At 38.0% G+C, this 22,862-nt stretch overlaps 1 protein-coding gene and 1 pseudogene across 2 annotated transcripts in view; both read left to right on the top strand.

Annotated features, from left to right (window-relative positions):
• The window catches only part of MICU1 (mitochondrial calcium uptake 1), a 234,429-nt gene that overhangs the window by 172,178 nt on the left and 39,389 nt on the right, over positions 1-22,862 (top strand). The window lies entirely within an intron of this gene.
• Positions 12,647-12,940, top strand: LOC130853087 (HIG1 domain family member 1A, mitochondrial-like; annotated as a pseudogene).

Below are 22,862 nucleotides of genomic sequence, written 5' to 3' on the forward strand. Positions count from 1 at the left end.
CTGTTTCTTGTACTTTCTCTATTTTGTTATCGAGATTTTGTATCATTTTTACTATCATTACTCTAAATACTTTTTCAGGCATTTTTCCTATTTCCTCATTTATTTGTTCTTGTGGGTTTTTTTCCTGCTCCTTTGCCTGCATGGTGTTTCTTTGTTTCCTCATGGTTGTCCAAACTTTTGGGGTTGCTTGTCCTGGCGATAGAGGTGTTTATAGAAGACTGTCCAAGCCTCAGACTAATGTGCAAGTATTGGATTAAACAAATATTAAGTCTAGGAAACACATGCATGTATAAGACACACGATTACTGAATCCATTAGGACATAAGGCTCTGGAAAGACCTGACAGAACCCCAGTGTGCTATCAGATATTCAAAGAGAAACCCAACAGAAATTGACAACTGAAACAGAACAAATCAGAGACAAATGCAAAAGCAAACAAACAAACAAATAACACCTTACACATACAAACATTAATCCAGGGAGATTTTGTAAGCTAGGATCAAATATAGAAAAGAGCCAGAGTACCACCAGAGAGAATGGAGATTCTCAGAATGTAATTAGACAACTGTACTAAGAACTAAGATAAAGACAAAAGCCTAATATTAAATACCAAGGCAGTGCATCATCTGGAGAATAGAGCAAGGAGTCTGAGCAGATCGATAGTGTTGCTTATAAGTATGTTAAGATAAAATAAACTTAAAATGGCTGGAAGAAAGGGGAACAGAAGAGCGTAGTGTGGTTGGAAATATGCAAATAAAAAGAAAGGAATAGAAATGTAGAAAAGATGGGGATGAAAGGAAAGTATGAGAGATATATTGTCCATACTACCAAAAACTTAGCTAGATATAGAAGCATATAGAAAAGGCAAAAAAAAAAAAAAAAGAATAAAAAATATCATTAAAAAATTATGTTATAAAACTTGTAGATCCCTTAGGGCTAAGATCATATTTAATTAAAAAAAAAAGAGAGAGAGAGAGAGAGAGAAAAAGGAAAAAAAAAAAATCCAGAACTGATCCCAGAATGGACCAGTTCAATAGGAATTGATACTACTATTTCTGTTTCCTTAGAGTCTCAGCTGTAAGTGTCCTTCTCCTTGCCTTGGGTTTTTTTTGCATTATTCTGTGACCAGCAGAGTTTCCTTTATTGTTCGTCTGTAAGCCTCGGTGTGTGGGGAGAGAGAAGGTACAATAGTGGCTCCTTCTCCTGGGAGTGAGTGAGCAGTGGCACACTGTTGTTTCAGTCGGGCTTGGAGGTGCCTGTTGCAGAGGGACGCCGGTGGCTCAGGCGTAAACAGAAAGTCTTAGAGTTGGGCCTCTCTCGGGGTTTTTTTTTTTGTTATTGCTGTTGTTGTTGTTGTTGTTGTTTTTTCTCAGCAGCCTCCCTGCTGCCGGCCTTGCAAGGGGTTTTAATCTAGCCCTGCCCGAGTGCCTGAGGGTGCTTGTTATCCCTGAGCACCTTAGGTGGCCCACGGGAGTCTTTCCACTGCCTGTTGCAGAGGCACCGAAAGAGAGAGAGGCTACGCGCACGGCTCCTCCCCCCCGCCCGTGAGCCTGCAGCCTCCAGCCGCCATCATGGCCGGGCAGCTCTCAGGGGCAGGCACTCCTCTCCGCGGACCTCCTCCCTCCTGTCCTCTCGGTCCGTCACCCTACCGGCAACAATGTTTCTCACCCTGAACCAGCTCTCCGGTTCCCACGCTCCCGCTCCCGGGACCCTCCGTTCAGCCGCGGATCAACGTCTTGGTCCGGGAACGCTGAGCTGCTCTGCGGACCCTCCATATGTTTCTCACTCCCTCCCGTCTGCCACAGCTCTGCCGCTTCACCCTCTTTGAGCCCTCGTAGATGCCTCCCTACCGGCTATGTCGGGCTCCCCGCGGTCCTTTCTGGTGACCGAGGCCGTCTGCTGGTGTTCAGCTGGTTCTCTGTGGGAATTACTGTGTCCTTCCGTGCATTCCCAATGCATCTGTGGAGAGGGATGCACTCCAGATCCCGCTACTTCGCCGCCATCTTTTTTTTCTCCTTGTGGTGTATTCTTTTCCTAACTGTGGATTTGAATTAAGTTTTTTCGTTCACTTGTAATATATATCTTTATGCTCTGACAGGGTTATGATAGCTAGGGGAACAGTCTCTTTGGTTTTCCTCACTTGTGAGTATGTGTGACCTCAAATGTAATGTTAATGCAGCTTTGCATTCAATTTCTGCCAAGGAAAAATAATAAATTGTGGAGTTGGTTGATCCAGTGAGTGTACTAAGAAGTCCATTTATTTGAACATGCAATCATTAATTCACCAAAGCTAATCAGATTTTATACATGCTTTGTCAACTGTGCCCAGGAGCCTGCTCTGCCTAGTGAAACATAATTAATTTCAAACTGGCATAAGGTGGCATAGCCTTAGATGCTCTTCTAAACCAGCTTTGTAGAGGTCATCCAAAAAATCCACCTTCCCACTCAGGCTTTTCAGTAATCATCCTGTCCATCTGCCAGAGGGCTCGACAGGGCAGATCCTCAGAGCGGAGTAAAAGTTACATGATTTCAGTAAATGAAAACTGTTAGGCTATAATTAGTATATGTCAAACCATAGTTACTAGATAGCTTCAAATATCTGAAATATCTGCTTCTCTCTGCCAATATGTGCTGGTAAATACGTGACAGAAGAATGTGCAATTTTCCTCATTATGTTACCATAATTTTAGTGTATTTAATTGGTTGGTTCTGATGTGAAATACTGATTAACTTCCTGTTTGCCTCTATACTGAAAACAGTGCAATAATTTTGACCTCGTGTTTATGTGGCAGCCTTCTCTCTATTACACAGCCATGGACAGCTTGTTCCTCTGTAGATAATTTGAGGCTTATTTTTGCCTCCCAGCTGCATGAGGGCCAGAGGCGAAGAAGTGGGTATTTGAATTGTAGTAAAGGGATAGCACTGCGAATGACCAACCAATATTAATATCTTTGTCTTCAGTGTTACATCTAGCTCTTAAGATCAAATACCCTTAAAGTAGGGGATCTCTGCTACTTTGGAGAGCTACAAGAGATTATGGGAGCAGCCTCCTTAATAGTTGTCACTGCCCCTTTAACTTGGCTGGTCACTTGAATGTATCAGGTGTTGCAAATCTAATAGGACCCTAACAAGGTCAGATATTAAAAGCAATTTAAGATTTAAGGAAGTATAATTTCACACATGAAAACATTCTCCTAGCACCAGCAAGGAAAGACCTGCCAGGCAGAAATGAGCAGTTATATGACCTTCTTTTAGTAAAGGCTTTGGTTAGCAGTGAGAAAGCCAAGCAACATAGGCTTTGCAAGTAGCTAGAGTCACATTCAAAGACATGTGTGAAGCACAAAAGAACCTATTAGGCATAGATATCCTTATCACACCCATTCCCACAATCCCACATCATCTCATCTTACCACTTCTGTCCATATTCAATGCCATTCTAGTCTAAACTACAGTTATCTTTTGGCTGAATTACTTTAGTTGCTTCCCAACTAGTCTTAAACTATAGCCACTCTTGCCTTCCTTGTTCTTCTTAGAATAAAGACTTAAACCCTTACTCCTGGGCTCTGTATAATTTGACCTCTGCCACCTCTTCCTCCAAGTTCATCTCATACCAATCATTCTTCCACCTAAGGGCCTTTGCATTAGTGTGGATTTGCCTGAAACACTCTCTTCCTCCTTTCCCTTCCCCTAGTTACCTCCTTCTTATCCCAGAGAGCCCAGTTAGACCTCATTTTGTGTTACATATTTCCAAATGTAACCTTTTCTGTACTTTTTCTTCAGGTCACTTAATTATATAGTCTTCTGATGATTTCTTAAATACCTGTCTCCAAACACTCCTTGAGACCTTTTGGTAGAGTATTGGGCTCATTATTATTTCCTTAGTCACTGGCACAGTATCTAACACAAATCAGATGCTCAGGAAATAGTGATGAATAGTCCCTCAGATGTGGACAAAAGCTTGATAAAGGCGTGCACACACACACACACACACACACAACCCCTCTCAGTCTCCCTCAGTGGCATCATTACGTGTTAGTAAATTAGGCACCTTCGGGGATATCTACTCAACTTCCAGCAGTTCCCTTTTCTCCAGGAATTGCCCCACTCTACCTCCCAAACATAGGTGTGGGCTCCTGGAAACCATATTTGTATCAATTTGCCTTGCGCCTCCCACTGCTTCTCCTCATCACCCTCCTCTTCCCCACCTCAGCTAATTGGACTGGCAGCAGATGCCCAGCCGGGGTTGAACCAATCAGTTTCTCCATAGGAAATTTGATAGTTGGTCTTATCTGATAGTGGAACTGTAAGATACAAAATCCAGAACTCTAGGGTAACCATCTGCTGCCCACTGTGTAGACCTGTGAAGTGCAGAGGAAGAAAGGCTAACAGAAAACGAAGAGTGAAGCAGCTACACAGAAATTAGAGCCCTGCCAATGTTATAGTCCTGGATTTCAGTCTTTTCCCTTCCATGAGCTTGCTTGTGTCTCTTGGGGCACCTAAATTTCTTTTTTGCTAAAGCTAACTTGAGTTGGTTTACATTACGTGCAACCAAAAAGAAGCCTTAATACAGCTAGAAAAACTAAAAATAATGACCTCAAAACATGTCCAGAATAAGACTCAGTAGTCTCTGAACCTGTAAAGAAAATGAACAAACTTCAGATGACATTCATATGCCTTATAGGATATCATAGTTAGTTTAGATTATTTTAACTATAACTGCCGTGTTGAAGACCCCTGTATGCTTAGCATGAAGAATTCCTAATTAGCTCTTTTTAAAAACTGAAAGGCTACCACGTAATTGAAAAGTATCTTCTATGTCTCTTAATTAGCTTTTAAAAACATGAAAAACTAACATTTAAGAAGAACCTTAATTAGCTCGGTGACTTTAAAACAAACAAACAAACAAACAGAAAACCTTTAGTACTGAGGAATTTGACACATAACCTCACTCAATGGTTACTCTTTGGTCTCTAAAACATGTAATTGGCCAGCCAGGGACAGCTAAACTTATTGTTAACCTAGAATACAGTAGAGATAGAAAGCAGGCTCTCTTTCTGTTTTTCACCATTGTCATCATAAAAGAATTTAATGACTTTCCTCCATTTTCCTATGTCAGGGGAAATACGTGTATTATTTTTCTTCCTTTTTTTAATGGAAGAGAATGACCACTGAAGTGATCTTGCCCATTAAATACTTTGCCTTTCATCTGCTGTGTTTGGATTCATCATTTCTTCCCACTTTCTACATTAAAGCTGCAATAAGCTGTGTATTTCTAAGCTTCAGTCTGTTAGTCTTTCTTGCATTTGTCTTCATGCTTGTCAGCCAACTTAACCTGAATTCTAATTTTTGTATATTATTTCACTCTCTGGCTCTCCATTTTATGTTCTAAAAAAAATTGGCAGTCCCTGGCGTAATTTTTAGTATATTAAAAGATATTAACCAGTTCCATACTACCTAATAAGCATGAGCTCATTGCCTATGCAGTGGCTTTCTGAATGGTCAGATTTAAAGTGGGTGATAAGAGTAAGACAATCAAAAAGGGATCAGTCATTTCAAGAAGTGAGATAATAATTGAGATCCAAGTTCTGGAGACCAAACTATGGAATGTACTCCTAATTTTACAGATAGTGTCCTCAAACTATAATTTTTTAGTATTTTCCAAGAAGATAGAAATTTGAGAATATGCAGTTTAACATACAGCTTTGTTCACATGGGTAAAACAGATATAACCGTAACTGTTTCATTGTTCTAGTGTAATAAACCTATGTTTCTTTCAGTTAAACTGTCTAGCTTTTGTGAAGCATAGAGTTGTCGTGATGGATTCCTTGAACACAGTTCTTTTTCAAATTGAGCCACAATTGATTTTTTCATATCTTGCATCTGTGACATTGTTCCTATAGAAAACATCAAGCAATAACTATTTTTACTGACGCTGTCACCTCCTGGGTATAAACTAGCAGTTTAACTTATAATTGCCTAACTAGGTTTTCTTTTTTTCATATTTGTTAGGCATATGTGTAGTTACATGATCTTAAGTCAGCTTCTAGTCATGGGCTTTTTAAATCATTCACTCATAAAATGTAATGTTATATAATTTTATCATGCTGGTAATCGTGCCAGTAATATACACTCAGGTAGGGTAATTTTAAAACCCATCAGCCTGTGTTGTGGTCTTGGCTTTGCCCCATTTACTCTTCAGATCTCAGGTTCCTCTTATGTAAATAGAGACAGTCACTATTATACCTATTTAAAGGTAATTATGAGACTCAAGAAATAGGAAGCGTTTTGCACATTATTATTTCTTAGCCCACATGTTTATTTGTGTCCCATATATAGTAACTGCATGGCTTATAGTTTATTCTTATAGCACCTATTTCCATAAATTTTTGCAGAAGTACAGTTTTTATAGGGAGAGTTTATAATTCAACTTTCCATGCCTTGAGCATAGTTCCATCTCTTTTCCTTTCTTCTCATAAACATGAGATATGTTCATGTGAAGGACAGAAAAGAAAGAGTTAAGGAGAATTACTTAGTTGTTGTTTTTCTTTCCTTTCTCAATTTTTTTTTTCTGTATTGTCTTTGTAGAGGACAGAAGGTTTCTCTTTAAACAGACCTGAAGTTAACAGAAGCAAAATTTATTATTATTATTATTATTATTATTATTATTTGTAGCTAACATCTATTATTATTAATAGCAGCTAACATTTATTGAGCTCTTACTATGTGCTAGGCAACGTACTATCATATTTCATTGAATCTAAAACACAAACTGGTGAGATGTACCATTATTTTATGTACCACTAAAAAAGAAAAAGAATTCCATCAAGTAAATCATAACAAAAATGCTTTCTTTGCACTAAAAATGTTTAGTTAATGCCTATTAAAATTCTCCTTTAGGCTTAGATTTTTATTATATGTCATCCTTGTGAATTCATTATAAGCAAAATAAATTGGTCTAAAACTTCCTCGCATTCAGGGCCCAATTCTTCTGAATTTCTTTTTGACTTAGAATCATGAATGTCTATGTTTTTCCACACCAAATTATCCTTTGAGCCATCAAGAGCATTGGTAATGCAGCATTTCTTAAAGGAATACTCCACTGTTACCTTGGGATTTTCTTCCAAGCCACTGACATTCATTCTGCAAGCTTTGACATCATGTATAGGCAGTGACAACAATGTCATAACTGCTGCCTGGCCAACAGCAATTGTAAGAAGCATATTGATTTCAGAGGTATTAAAATGTAAAAAATATAAATAAGTAAATACATCTGGTAAAATATTAAATAGGGTGATTGAGACTTCCCTGGTGACACAGTGGTTAAGAATCCACCTGCCAATGCAGGGGACACAGGTTCGATCTCTGGTCCATGGGGGAAGATCCCACATGCCACGGAGCAACTAAACCCATGCGCCACAGCCACTGAGCCTGCACTCTAGAGCCCGCAAGCCACCACTACTGAGCCCGCGCACCGCAACTACTAAAGCCCATGCACTGCAACTACTGAAGCCCACACGCCTAGAGCCTGTGCTCTGCAACAAGAGAAGCCACCGCACTGAGAAGCCTGTGCACTGCAACGAAGAGTAGCCACTGCTCACCACAACTAGAGAAAGCCTGCGCACAGCAACGGAGACCCAACTCAGCCAAAATAAATAAATTAAAAATAAATAAATAAGGTGATTGTTTCACATATATTGTCTAACTTAACCCTCAAAATAATCCCACAAGGAAAGTACTATTATTATACCAGTTTTACAAATGAGGGAACCAAGAGTTAGAAAAGTTAAATAGATTGCAGTTGGTAAGTGACCAAAAAAAAAAAAAAAAAATCAGTCAGTCTGACCACAAATGCCTGTATTCTTGCCACTGTGGTATATTGGATTCATTTATACACCCCAGATGATCAAGATGTCTGATATGGACACAGGAAGAATATCCTAATTCTTGCAGAGCCGGAACAGAGATTATATGGAGCTGCATAAAGTATTTCCCAGAGGCTACCAAACTAGAATTGCAGTGAGTAAAGACTAAATGAAAAGATTCCTGCAAATTTCTTCAGCTGAATATAGATCCTGCAATTCAGACTTTTAATTTAGATAAGTGGGTCTCTCTGTGTTTTGATCAAAATATTCTCATTTTCCTAATGCACTAAAGTGTGACTATAGTGATTTTATAGCATCTACCCTGGCTTGAATTTTATGAAAATTGATGATATGGTAGTTTTCTAATACCAAGTGACAGGAGAAGGGAAACTTTACTGATGGGTTTTTGTGGTTTTCACTTGAGTGAATAAATGTGCCTGCCATTCTCACCTAATTTATCATTCCAGCATAGTTTCAGACTCTGAGTACAAATTATTTTGGCCTACAGAGTCTGGTGTTGCCTATCTTGTCTGTATCCCCCTGTGTGCTTATTGATTTACCTACCTATTTTTATTTTCTTTTAGTTTGTTAGATGCAAACTGAATATTATTGAGAAATTTTTTATATAACTGGACTCAGGTAAAGGAGCAAATGGAGCTTCATAGCAGAGCCCACAACTAATCATATCTTTGAAACTCTAGGGGCATGGTTAGGATTTTTTTTCCCCTGAGGGAAATTATTCATTTTAGAGAAGAGGCACAGTCTCTCCTTCAGTATTCAAGAGTGTAGGCTGGAAAGTGTGTCTTAGGCTCCTGCTAGATGATAAAGAATTGGTAGATGAGTCTTATAAATGAGGCAGAGGTTTAATCACTCAACCAAAATTATTTATTGAGCACATGCTGTGTGTCCCAGCTCCAGGGATGACATAGTAAAAAATACAAGGTATGGACTCTTCCTTCAAGAAGTGTATAATGTTATAAGACAGATATATTGCACTTTCAAAAAAAAAAAGGAAACTGTAACGCAAAGTATATTCTATGAAGCCTAGACCTTACCTATCGTAAGATCTCAGAAAACTCAAGAAAATCTAGTGTGTTTTGGAGTAATCAGTAGGGCCATGAAGAGAGGTTAAGTGCAAGAAAGGACAGGGTTTGTACAGATAGTTAAGATGGGGAAACAGCATCCCAGACAGGGAAAATAAAATAAAGAAAAACCCAAATGCTTAGCATGAAACAAAGTCCTTTCCCTAGAGCCACGAGGTACTCCAGGTCCTTTCACAGGTGATGAAAGGCCCCTTTAGAATACAGAATGTCTAAAATTGATTGAATTTTTCTTGTTGTAGAAAGGTTTTATGTTTATATTTTATTGTTATGAAAAAACATTAGGTACATAATCAGCGCAGCTCAGGGGAGTTTATATTGCATATTTTAGTGAATTGATTGCTAATTTGCATCATGCTGGTGAAATCACACAACTCAGACTTGAACCCACGGGCTGGGACTCGAACTCAGTCAAAACCAATTGGAACTTGAACCCAGCCAAAACTCAGATTGGGACTTGAACCCACTGTCTTTTAATTGAGATCACACACCTGGTCTCAGGACTTAACGAAGCTGGGGTTCTTTACGTCTCATCGTGAAAAAATTCAGTGAGAGACAAAGTGATAGGTAAGAAGTGGATTTATTTAGAGATACACATTTCATAGAATGCGGTCATCTCAAAAGGCGAGAATGGCTTTGGGAGAAACACACTCCACAGACAGAGTATGAGCCATATCAGAAGGCAAGAGGCCCCGAAATATGGGGTGGTTAGTTTTTACGGGCTGGGTGACTTCATGGGCTAACGAGTGGGCAGATTATTCCAGCTATTTTGGGGAAGGAGCAGAGATTTCCAGGAATTGGGCCAACACCCAATTAAGGTCCACTGGAAGTCAAATCTTCTGCCATCTTGGACCTGACCCGATTCTCACTGGTCTTTGTCATATCCTCAAGGGCTGTATTATTCTTTTAAAGGTTGTGCCCTGCCCCCTTGCCTGCTGTTTCACTGGGGCCAGCTAAAAATGTGTATCTTTCTTGTCTCTATTAAGCAAGTTTGGATATTCTGATCATTTGCCAGTAATTGCTGTCTACTAACTTAGACAGTTTTCTGCCTTATGCAAGTGGGAAAAATTACCCATATTCTCATATGAAAATGGTAACAAGAAGAAATATTTGCCTGTCTCCCCGTTTTTTATGATCATTTAGTTTTTGACCTTTATTCTATTGATATGTCTTACATTAATTGACTTTCAGTTGTTAAACTATCCTTTCATTTATAGGATATATTCTGCTTGGTATTTAATCCCTTTTATATGTTGCTGGACTGGGTTTGCTAATATTTTGTTGAGGCTTTTATTTTCCTTTATTCGGTCATTCACTGTGATGAGGAAGTGATCAACTATGAATACACCAAGCCCAAAGTAAATTGTATGTCTTAATTGTCATCATTATTTTTCAACAGCTTTTCACACTGGCTGCTGCCTTCCACAGTTTGCTACACCTTTAGGTAAAATCAGCACATCAAACCTTTTATAGTGGTCATTAGGTGTCAAGTAATGAACAAGCTAAATCTCCAACTCATAAAAGAGTGCTGATGTGCTGTCAGCAATGCTCAGACAAAAGCAGTATGGAAATGTGTTGTATTTTTCCCTAGACAGTAGATCCCAGAGAGCTAGCTACAGAAATAATGAGATCAGAGGAAAACAAACTGACACTCAAATGAGAAAAAATAGCACTTCGCTTTCCTACCACCATTAGTCCTTGGTTCTTATCTCCTAAAATTGAAGCTTTTACATTTTTTTTCCAGTAGATAGTCTTTCTGTTTCCAAAACTCTTGTGATCTCATGAAAAGAAGAATGTCCTTGAACTCTGAATAATGTTGGGCCTCAAATCTCAAAGAAATATTTAGTGCCAAGACTGAGGTTTTTTTCATGTTCCTGTGAGTTAGAATAAAATGGTTGTTGAAAGCAGAAATTAGATATGGTAAGATCTACTGCTTGCTGAAAGAGCTTTCTTAGAGGAAAAAATAGCTTGAGACTAACATGATATAATGATTCCATGTGGAAACACTAACTTCACAGATTGATTGGAATATTAAATAGCTGTTAATTTTACCAGAATTTGAGGCTTATTCATATTGATCAAGGTCATATCTTAGGAAAAAATAACCACACAAATTTTGTGTAATTCAAAATGCTATGTGAATTGGTGTATGACAAGCACTTAGAACAGGATCTGGCACATAATAAGTGCTACATATTTGCTATTAAGAATGATAGAGTTGGTAGTATATATATGTCTGTGCTAGTCTCTCGCTTCATCTCAGCTTCCCCTTCACCCCCTGCCCCCTCCCAAACCTCGAGTTCTCCAGTCCATTCTCTGTATCTGAGTCCTTGGTCTTCTCACTGAGTTCATCAGTACCATTTTTAGATTCCATATATGTGAGTTAGCATACAATATTTGTCTTTCTCTTTCTGACTTACTTCACTCTGTATGACAGATTGTAGTTCTATCCACCTCATTACATATAGCTCCATCTCATCCCTTTTTATAACTGAGTAATATTCCATTGTATATATATGCCACATCTTCTTTATCCATTCATTTGTTGATGGGCATTTAGGTTGCTTCCATGTCCTGGCTATTGTAAATAGTGCTGCAATAAACATTATGGTACAAGTTTCTTTTGGGATTATGATTTTCTTTGGGTATATGCCCAGGAGTGGGATGACTGGATCATATGGTAGTTCTATTTGTAGTTTTTTAAGGAACCTCCAAATTGTTTTCCATAGTGGCTGTACCAACTTACATTCCCACCAACAGTGCAGGAGAGTTCCCTTTTCTCCACACCCTCTCCAACATTTGTGGTTTCCAGATTTTGTGATGATGGCCATTCTGATTGGTGTGAGGTGATACCTCATTGTGGCTTTGACTTGCATTTCTCTGATGATGTATAACAAAGGGAGTCCAACTCGAGGATGGAAGATGCCTTAGAGGACTGGGGCGGGGAGGGTGGGGGGGACTCGAGGTGGGGGGAGTCAAGGAAGGGAGGGAATATGGGGATATGTGTATAAAAACAGTTGATTGAACTTGGTGTACCCCAAAAAAAAAATAAATAAATAAGTAAAATTAAAAAAAAAAAAAAAGAATGATAGAGAATGGGACTTCCCTGGTGGCGCAGTGGTTAAGAATCCGCCTGCCAATGGAGAGGACATGGGTTCGAGCCCTGCTCTGGGAAGATTCCACATGCCACAGAACAACTGAGCTCATGCGCCACAACTATTGAGCCTGTGCTCTAGAGCCTGTGAGCCACACCTGTTGAGCCCATGTGCCGCAACTATTGAAGCCCACATGTCTAGAGCCCGTGTTCCACGACAAGAGAAGCCACTGCAATGAGCAGCCTGAGCACCACGACGAAAAGTAGCCCCCGCTCACAGCAGCTAGAGAAAGCCCATGTGCAGCAACAGAGACCCAACGCACCAATAAATAAATAAAATAAATAAATTAAAAAAAAAAGAATGATAAAGAATGGATTATTCTTTAACAACCTGAGGAATTTTTCTAAGTAAGTATAATAGTCCTTTTAGGCCTTATTTTCTTTGGAACTGAACTGTTCTTTCCTTGCTTTCTTCATTGCTCCATAGCTGATTATATACTTTTAAACAAACAAAAAAAAGAAGGTGGCAGGTGCAGGAGTGGGGTCAGAAGCCGGTTGGAGCCTGAGACATCTAGTAGTTGTCTGAAGATTCTTCAATCACTATGTCAAATGACACATATGTTTCTCTTTCTTCATATGATGAAGATCAGGGATCTAAACTTGTCTGAAAAGCTAGAGAGCCACCATCTGTCCCCATTGCAATGGCAGGTTTTGCAGCAATCATTGCATATGGATTATATTAATTAAAGAGCAGGGGAAATACTGAAATGTCTGTTCACCTGATCCACATGCACGCTGCAGCCCAAGGCTTTGTTGTGGGAGCAATGACGCTTGATATGGGCTATTCCATGTGTCAAGAATTCTGGGCAAAACCTAAACCTTAGAAGAGGAGATGCTGTCTTGGTCTTGGTGGTGCCTGCTTTAGGTAGATATCTCATATTGAGGTTATATGTTTATGTTGAAAATAAATTGTTTGGGTCAGACAATTACACAGTAATTTGAATATTGGCTTCCTTTCTTGCGGCCTTAATTTGCCTGGTGACCAAGTTACTGGTGACTAGTTCACTAGCTAGGTCATTTAGGGAAGACGGATTAGCACAAAAGAAACATGTCACTTTTAAATGCACTTGATAGTGGTACAATGTCCACCTTCTTACGAAATTAGTTCTAAATAGGACAACATGCCAATTCTGAATATGCTCCCAGTTGCTGCAGAATATCACATGCTTTTGCTGTAATGTAGGAATCCTATTTATCCCAGTTAATTTAACTCTCTCTGACTAACTTGTGGACTGAGTACTGTTTTAAGGGCTGGTTGGCTCTTGAGGAAACCTTTCAGAACAGTGCATGGAGTACCACATTATAAACCTTCTGGCAATATGTGTGTGTTTTTAAACCAAACCTAAAAAGCTGTTAACAGAGCCGCTTTGAAGTAGTATTTATTTCAGAATCATGGTTGTAAACATGAGAATAAGTTATTGTAGATCCCTGTTTAGCTCTTTTGTAATTGCAGAATTATATTTTGCTGCTGTTATATTAGAATAATTTTTAAATGTCATTTTGAAATAGAAATGTGTATTTTAAGTGCTAATGCAAAGGTAAATGAAAAACTTTTTAAATGTGTGCAATATGTTTATTTTCTCTATAAGAATCATAAATGGTAAACTAAATAAATTGCCTATAATGAAAGTGATTTATGAGCAAGCTGGTTTGGTGAGACATTATACAGACTTTGGTATACTACAGAATGCTTTGTCGTACTTGTGAAATTCTCTTGTCTAACCTGAATTTACATTCCATGGTGATAACATGGTAAATGTAGTGTTATTAAAGTAAGTGAACACATTAAAAAAAAAAGCAAGTTAACTGGACTGAATTTCATTGAACTTATTCCCTCAGTGAGGGGAGTCTGGTTAAGTTAGGTTTAAATGACCCCATTTTAGTCTAAATTCCCAAACATTAAGACTAGTTAAAGGGACTTCCCTGGCAGTCCAGTGGTTGGGACTCCGTGCTTCCACTGCAGGGGGCAATTCCACTGTTGTGCAGCTACACAGCCAAAAAAAAAAGAGAGACTAGTTTAAAAAAGTCAAAAGTCAGCAGACTGAAAGACTTTTTATTTTTATTTTATTTTGTTTTGTTTTTTTTTTAATTCCCAGTTGATTTTTTTAAATTAATTTTTATCGGAGTATAGTTGATTTACAGTGTTGTGTTAGTTTCTGCTGTACAGCAAAGTGAATCAGTTCTACATATGCATATATCCACGCTTTTTCAGATTCTTTTCCTATATAGACCATTACAGAGTATTGAGTAGAGTTCCCTGTGCTATGCAGTAGGTCCTTATTAGTTATCTATTTTATATATAGTAGTGTGTATATGTCAATCTCAATCTCAGTTTATCCCTCCTCCCCTTTTCCCTTTTGGTAACCATTAGTTTTCTACATCTGTGACTATTTCTGTTTTGTAAATAAGTTCATTTGTACTGTATCTTTAGATTCCGCATATAAGTGGTATTATATGATAGTTGTCTTTCTTTGTCTGACTGACTTCACTCAGTATCTGGAGGACTTTTTAACACAAACTTAGCTTTTGTTCTGAGGATTTAATCACTTTCATTGATTGATATTGAGGATTTTTTTCCCTGAAGTGGTATCTGTGGTTTGTTTTTTGTTTTTGTTTTTAGCTGCGTTGGATCTTCATTGCTGCACGCGCGCTTTCTCTAGCTGTGGCGAGTGGGGGCTACTGCAGGCTTCTCACTGTGGTGGCTTCTCTTGTTGAGGAGCACAGGCCCTAGAGCACGGTCTTCGGTAGTTGTGGCTCTCAGGCTCTAGAGCACAGGCTCAGTAGTTGTAGCACACGGGCTTAGTTGCTCCGAGGCTTATGGGATCTTCCCAGGGCAGGGATCAAACTCTTGTCCCCTGCATTTGCAGGTGGATTCTTAACCACTGCGCCACCAGGGAAGTCCAATGAGTATGTTTTAATATTTTAGATTGTTGCCTTTTTTTTTCATGAAGAAATGGTAAGTCAGTACTTAACTAGCCTCTTATCTAACAAGGAAAGAGTTGCTAGATATAAACCAGTGAAACAAGTTCCAGAGAGAAGGATCCATGCGTTTCACCACAGTAAAGATTTAAAACTTCTATACGTAAAACAGACTTAGACAAAATGAAAAGATGGGCAAACTGGGTAAAAAAATTTATACTGAATTAATAAAGGGCAAGTATTTTTAATCTTATAAATTGAGACAAATATCAGCACTTCTGTAAATAGGCAAAGAACACAAAAAATTCAAAGGAAGAAGTAAGAAATGACCAGTACACACGTTTGAAAAATGGTCAGCTTCACTGGTAATCAAAGAAATACTAATTAAAATGGGTTACCATTTTTACTCTAGCAAAGATTTTTTAAAGTTATACTTGATGTTGTCAAGGGTGTTCCAATATATTATTAGGATTGTAAATTGATACATCTTTCTGGAAATTAATGGGGCAATATATATCAAAAACATTAAAGAGTTTATACCTACCATTTTTACACACACTAGATTGGCAAAAAATAAAAAGTCTGACAGTACTAACTATTGGTGAAACTGTGAAGCAATGGGAGTTATTATATATAGCTGATAAAAGTATTCGTGTGATTCTTTTGAAAAATAATTAGGTATTATCTTGATAAGCCAGCAGTGCTACTTCTAGATATATACCTTAGAGTTGGAACTCTTGTTCCTACTTCACCAGGACAGTGGTATAAGAATATTCATAATAGCATTGTTCATAATAGCAAAAGGCTGACTGTAACTGAGATCTCCATTTATAGGAAAACTGATAAATAGTGGCATTTTCGAATAATAGAAATCTATACTAGAGTAAAAATGAAAGAAGCATGCTTAAATGTGTCAACGTGGATGAATTCTAGAAATATAATGTTGATTGAAAAAAGCAAATCGCAGAAGAGTACATCCAGTATGATACCATTTTATAAAGTTCAAAAGCAAGAAGAAATAAACAATATCGTTTAGGGACACAAACGTGTTTTAAACTAAACAAAGATAATGAAGCAATAGAAAGAGAAGTCCTCTTAGGGGAGGCAGAGGGATGAGCTTCAACTGTTTGTGCTAATCCTTCCTCTCTCAGATTAGCGGTAGGTTCATGGAGATTTTTTTATTATTATGCTTCATGACTTGTCTATTATGTATACTATTTTGTATATATCACATATTTCATAATAAAAAATTGTAAGAGCCTATATATAGATTTTAATTTCATAATTCATTTCTAGAGATCAACCCAAAAATGATGAAAAAATCAATACAGAAAATGTTTATCCCAGTGGTGATATTTATTACAACCAAAATTGAAACAACCTAGATATCTAGCACCACTTTTTTTTAATTAATTAATTTATTTTTTATTTATTGGCTGCATTGGGTCTTTGTTGCTGCACACAGGCTTTCTCTAGTTGATGCGAGTGGGGGCTGCTCTTCATTGTGGTGCGTGGGCTTCTCATTGTAGTGGCTTCTCTTGTTGAGGAGCACAGCTCTAGGCATGTGGACTTCAATAGTCGTGGCACATGGGCTCCATAGTTGTGGCACACAGGCTCAATAGTTGTGGCACATGGGCTTAGTTGCTTCTCAGTATGTGAGATCTTCCCAGAGCAGGGCTCGAACCCGTGTCTCCTGCATTGGCATGTGGATTCTTAACCACTGCGCCACCTAGGAAGTCCCAACACCAGTTTTTTACTTTTATTTATTTATTTTTAAGCTCTTTATTGGAATATAATTGCTTTACACTCTTGTACCAGCTTTTTAGATACACCAAAGTGAATCAGCTGTATTTATACATATATCCCCATATCCCCTCCCTTCTGTGACTCCCTCCCACCCTCCCTATCCTGGCCGTCTAAGGCATCACCCATCATCCAGTTGATCTCCCTTTGTTATACAGCAACTTCCCACTAGCTATCTGTTTTACAGTTGGTAGCCCAATACCACTTGTTTATATCCTGCTTTGTTCACAAAAGGATTTAAGAAAGCTTTAAAGAATATATTCAGTGAAACAAAAGTAAAATAAAACTTGCTGAGAATTGAAAGTTAAAAGATGGAAGAAGGTTGAGAGAAAGCCAGTAGTAAGGTTATTATAAAAAATATAGGTTGTAAATACCTGTTCTTATTAGAGGTGGACGACAAACTTGACTCTAAACTTTTAGTAACCAGGATAAAAAAGGAAACATCACTGTTGGTGCCTTTAAGATAAGAAAACAAATCAGCTGTTTTGATTGAGACTAAAGAGAAATTTCTCCCTGGATTAACTGTGTGAGCAAGTTATTTAACTTATCTCTGCTTATGTGTCCACGTCTATAAAATAAAATAATAATAATAATACCTGTTATATAATATTGTGAGGATTACATAAGGTAAGTTCCTAGGACAGCACCTGGCAAGTTACTAAGCACTCAAATATGTTACTGATTAGCCATATTTAATGACATTCTCAAGCATATTCTTACAGAAATCAATATGGTGGAAGTAGGTATTAAGGGAGAAATGGAGAGGTAATCCTTGCCTCAGATAAGAAATCCTCTCAACAGTAGGACAGTGTGTTGTGAATTAATTTTCTGGTGTTCTATCTCTGTTCACTTACTACAAATTTACTGAGCACCTCCTTTATGCAAGTTTTTTGTCTAGTAATATATGGCCAGGATACAGGTCTTATTAAGTTGTTCTGCTTCAGCCACCTCTAAGTATAATCTTGAAATTATTCTCTTGTGTTGAATAATAAATAAAATTTGCTGCAAATAAAATTTATTCCTTTTTCTGCTCTTCAAATATGAAAGTAGTATTCTGTAAACAGAGACTGAGCAAAAGCAATTATGAAAAGAAAAGTGAGACATAGCAAGTTGAGCTTAGTTAATAGCTACTAAGAACAGAATAGTTAATTGAGGTACTTTCCTAAGAAGTGATATTGTGGTGATAAGAATATTAATTGCTACATTTATTGGAATTCTAACTATGCACCAAACTCTGTACAAATTTCTTTGCATACATTATCCCATTTAATCCCTACAACACTTTGATGTTATAAATATTATCTCCATTTCTTTGGTGGGAAGATTTTGAATCCTTAGAGGGAGTAAATCACAGCAGCAAGTATGGCTTCAAGCTGAAATTCAGACCCAGGCCTTGCTGATTCTAAAGCCTGTATTCCTAGTCATTTAAATATATTACCTTGTATGGAATGAAACCAAAACTTATCAAACCTTGAATCGCTTTGTTCCAGATCTAAAATATTTTTCTCCAACACCCTTAGTCAAATATACCCTGGTTTTTGTTATCCTGTATTAAGTTCATGCGTGTCTTGCTGTCTTCCTAATTTTGGAAAGTTCATCTTTTTCTGGTCTTAACTGTGTGATTGGTACTCATGTCTTTTAGTCACTTGATTTGCTCACCAGCATGAACTTTTTTAAAAACCATTTTTAAATGGAAAGAATCCTTGAATTTGAAGTAGAAGACTCTAGCAACTTAGTTTGGTAATCTATAATCTCATGGTCCCAGATGCTGATGGATTGTTTTGGCCCTTGCTCAGGGCCATGTCACCTTCATTCCAAATTGTAGGCCTTCTTCCTCAGCTAAAAGACAATCGTATTAGTGTTGACAGTGAAGATGCATCTTATATGTAAAGATCAAGAAAATTCATGCTCCAGGCAATTTGACCTGGGGCTCTCTCCCTTACCAATTGTAGAAACATAGATTTCATGTTCAAACTGTGGAATGTACATGTTATGCTCACTAGGCGGTTTGCAGTAGAGAACTTTGTCTGTAATCATTTTTCCTCCTGATGGGCAAAACAGTTTTTCTGAGACTCAGGGTAGTAGCAGCAGTGACATGGTTCAGATCTCAAAAGCCAAATACTGTCAGGTTGGAAAACATAGATGTATTCAGCTCAGTGACTTGAGATTATTGTGCATTACTTGAATTGTACAGTTCAGGAGTTAGAAAAAGCCTGTGAAGAAAATGATCATTCTGAAATACTTGTAAAAGGGCAGGATTTACTCCGAGGGATAGACAGTCTCCTGAAACATAATTTTGTGAAAGAGAATAAGGTTGACGTTTACATTTGTTGAAATATATTAACCTAAAAAGTCTTTAATAAATCAAGACCCACTTGCAGATACCAATTTCTTTTTCCTTTTACTATTTTTCTAATCTTATTTTGGTCTATGTTCATAATACACATTTTCTTTTCCTGGCTTCCCTTCTTCCTTAAATCATTTCATCTCTAGATATATATATAGACCATCTGTCCTTCCAAAAAGGTGTTCTTTCTCTCAACAAGGGGCAGGGGTGGGAACAAGAGGCACGGTGTGGTCAGAAAGCCAGGAAAAATCTTGTGGACGGTTTTTTGGCTCCTCTTCTCTGGCCCCTCTTTGCCTGCACTGCAGCCCCCTGGGGAACAACAGGGACCCAACAGCTTGTATCCATTTGAGACAGTGGCAGTGGCCCAGAAGAGAAAACGCTAAGCTGTTCAGCTCTCCTCCTAGACTCATAGAAACAATGCAAATGATGGGTGGTATGCTGGAACACACACGTTCTATGCCACAGGATCCAACAGAATGGAATTTCTTTATATTTTTTTAAATTTTATTGAAGTATAGTCAATTTATAATATTGTGTTTGTTTCAGGTGTTCAGCATAGTGATTCACTATTTTTGCAGATTATACTCCATTATAGGTTACTACAAGATAATTGGTTTAATTCCCTGTGCTATACAGTATATCCTTATTGCTTATCTATTTTATATAAAGTAGTTTGTATCTGTTAGGCCCATGCCCCTAATTTATCCCTCCCTCCTTTCCTCTCTCCTTTGGTAACCATAATTTTGTTTTCTATGTCTTTAAGTCTGTGTCTGTTTTGCATATACATTCGTTTGTATTATTTTTAGATTCCACATGTGATATCATACCATATTCGTCTTTCTCTGTCTTATTTTACTAAACAAAATGTTCTCTAGGACCACCCACCTTGCTGCAAATATTATATTTCATTCATTTTTTTTATTATGGCTGAGTAGTATTCCATTGCATATATATACTACATCTTCTTTAATCCAATCATCTATTGATGGGCACTTGAGTCACTTCCACGTCTTGGTTATTGTAAATAGTGCTGGTATCAATATTGGGGTGCATGTATCTTTTGAATTAGTATTTTCATTTTTTCCAGGTATATAACCAGGAGTGGAATTGATGGGCCATATAATAGTTCTATTTTTAGTTTTTTAAGGAACCTCCACACTGTTTTCCGTAGTGGCTGTACCAATTTACATTTGCACCAACAGTATAGGAGGAGGGTTCCCTTTTCTCCACGCCTTCTCCACCATTTATTTGTAGATGTTTTTATGACAGCCAGTCTGACAGGTGTGAGGTGATATTTCACTGTGGTTTTGATTTGTGCATTTCTCTAATGATTAGCAATTTTGAGCATCTTTTCACATGCCTGTTAGCCATCTGTATGTCTTCTTTGGAAAAATGTCTATTCAGGTCTTCTGTTCATTTTCTTATTGGGTTGTTTGGGTTTTTTGTTTTTTGGTTTTTTAAATTAATTTATTTATTTATTTGTTGGCTGTGTTGTGTCTTTGTTGCTGCACGTGGGCTTTCTCTAGTTGTGGTGAGCCGGGGCTAATCTTAGTTGTGGTGTGCGGGCTCTTTATTGCTGTGGCTTCTCTTGTTGCAGAGCACGGGCTCTATGCATGTGGGCTTCAGTAGTTGCAGCACATGGGCTCAATAGTTGTGGCTCATGGGCTCTAGAGCACAGGCTCAGTAGTTGTGGCACACAGGCTTAGTTGCTCTGCGGCATGTGGGATCTTCCTGGAGCAGGGCTCAAACCTGTGTCCCCTGCATTGGCAGGCGGATTTTTAACCACTGCACCACCTAGGAAGCCCAAGTTTGGGTTGTTTTTGATACTGACTTGTATGGACTGTTTGTGTATTTTGGATATTAACCCCTTGTCAGTCTCATCATTTACAAATATTCTCTTCCATTTTGTAGGTTGTCTTTTTGTTTTGTCAGTGGTTCCTTTGCTGTGCAAAAACTTTTAAGTCGAACTAGGTCCATTTGTTTATTTTTTTATTTCTTTTGCCCTATTCTTAGGAGACTGATCCAAGAAAATATTGCTACAATTTATGTCAAACAGTGTTTTTTTTCTGGGAGTTTTATGGTTTCAGGTCTTACATTTAGGTCTTTAAACCATCTTGAGTTTATTTTTATATAAATGGTATGAGGGAGTGTTCTAATCTCATTGTTTGTCATGTGGCTGTCCAGTTTTCCCAGCACCGCTTATTGAAGAGACAGTCTTTTCCCCATTGTGTGTTCTTGCCCCCTTTGTCATAGATTAATTAACCACAGGAGTGTGGATTTATTTCTGGGCTCTCTATTTTGTTCCAGTCATCTTTATGTCTGTTTTCATGCCAGTACCATGCTGTTTTGATTACTGTAGCTTTGCAGTATAGTCTTAAGGAGCAATGAAAATTGTGGGTAGTGTCCTGGACCACACACATTCTGTGCCACAGAATCAAATAGAATGGAATTTCTTAATTGTCACTGAAGTGGAACTTAAAGAGGCTGTATCAATATTTGGTAAATAAAATTCAAGCCAATCATTTGAATTGCTTCCAGATATACAATTAGAAGCTTTCTATACTGTGATAATTTTGCAATAACCTATGTCTTTCCCCAAAGACCCTCTCATGACCTTGAGGATTACATCATATGGTACCATATGATGTCGAGCTATTGCCCTTGAAAATTTAGCCCTAATGCAGGTCATTGAGAAACTACTCTCGAAGTCCCCTAGCCTAGTAGGTCTTCAGTGCTGCCCCAAATCAGATTTGAAGTGAGTTATACTTCATGGAGCTGAGTTTTATAGTTTTTAAGCCCTTTCAGGTTCCAACCACATCAAAATATTAACAATAATAGTAATGATAGAAAAAGACAAGTGTGTGTTTTCAAAGAACATTAGTAAAAATGCTAATTTGAGCACTGGAATTGTTAATTGGGGATCTCCACTGGAAATTGTCTTTACTGCCTTTGAAACATAGCAGAGGTGAGGTTTTATGTGCCCGTGGAGAGCAGATAAATGCAGGCTTTCATAAGCCTTGAGCACACTGCTGCTGCTGCCAACGCTATGCAAAGAGACATTGCAACCTTGAATCTATCTTGTGGGATAAAGCTTAACTCATCTAATTCAAATATATGAGAATTCTCCACAGCTGTGAAATCTCCCAGATAAGGGTAGAATGAGTACCCTAAATTGTTGAAGCCTAAGAGAGCAGGGACAGCAGCTTTGTTTCGCCTACCTTGAAGAAGCCCAACTTTGGCCTGGGTATCACATATTGAAAATCTGATTTAAACATTGTGGAAAGTATGCCCATTTGCAAAAATGTTATCAGTCCTCCACTTTGTTTTGGGATTGTAAATTGGATCATAAATCAAAGTTAAATTGAATCCTGAAAACATTCGGTTTTGTCAAAAATTAATCAGCTCTGTAGAAGTGGTGGTGTGACAAACATGAAATATTGAGTGGTTGAGTTAAAAATGGGGCTTTCACTTAATATTGATGATGTTGATTTCTTTGGAAATAGTTTTGATTCTCACTCGAATATAATTAAACCCCATTGCTTTGTAAGTTTATCCAAAACAACATAATGCTATCCTATAGGATGAATATGTACTACTGCTTAGAAGGAGGAAATAGTATGATATTGAGATACAGTCTTTGGATCCAGACAGAGCCACATTTGACTCCCAGCTCTAAC

This window comes from Hippopotamus amphibius, chromosome 5 (assembly GCF_030028045.1).
Source record: "Hippopotamus amphibius kiboko isolate mHipAmp2 chromosome 5, mHipAmp2.hap2, whole genome shotgun sequence".
NCBI classification, from domain to species: Eukaryota; Metazoa; Chordata; class Mammalia; order Artiodactyla; family Hippopotamidae; genus Hippopotamus; species Hippopotamus amphibius.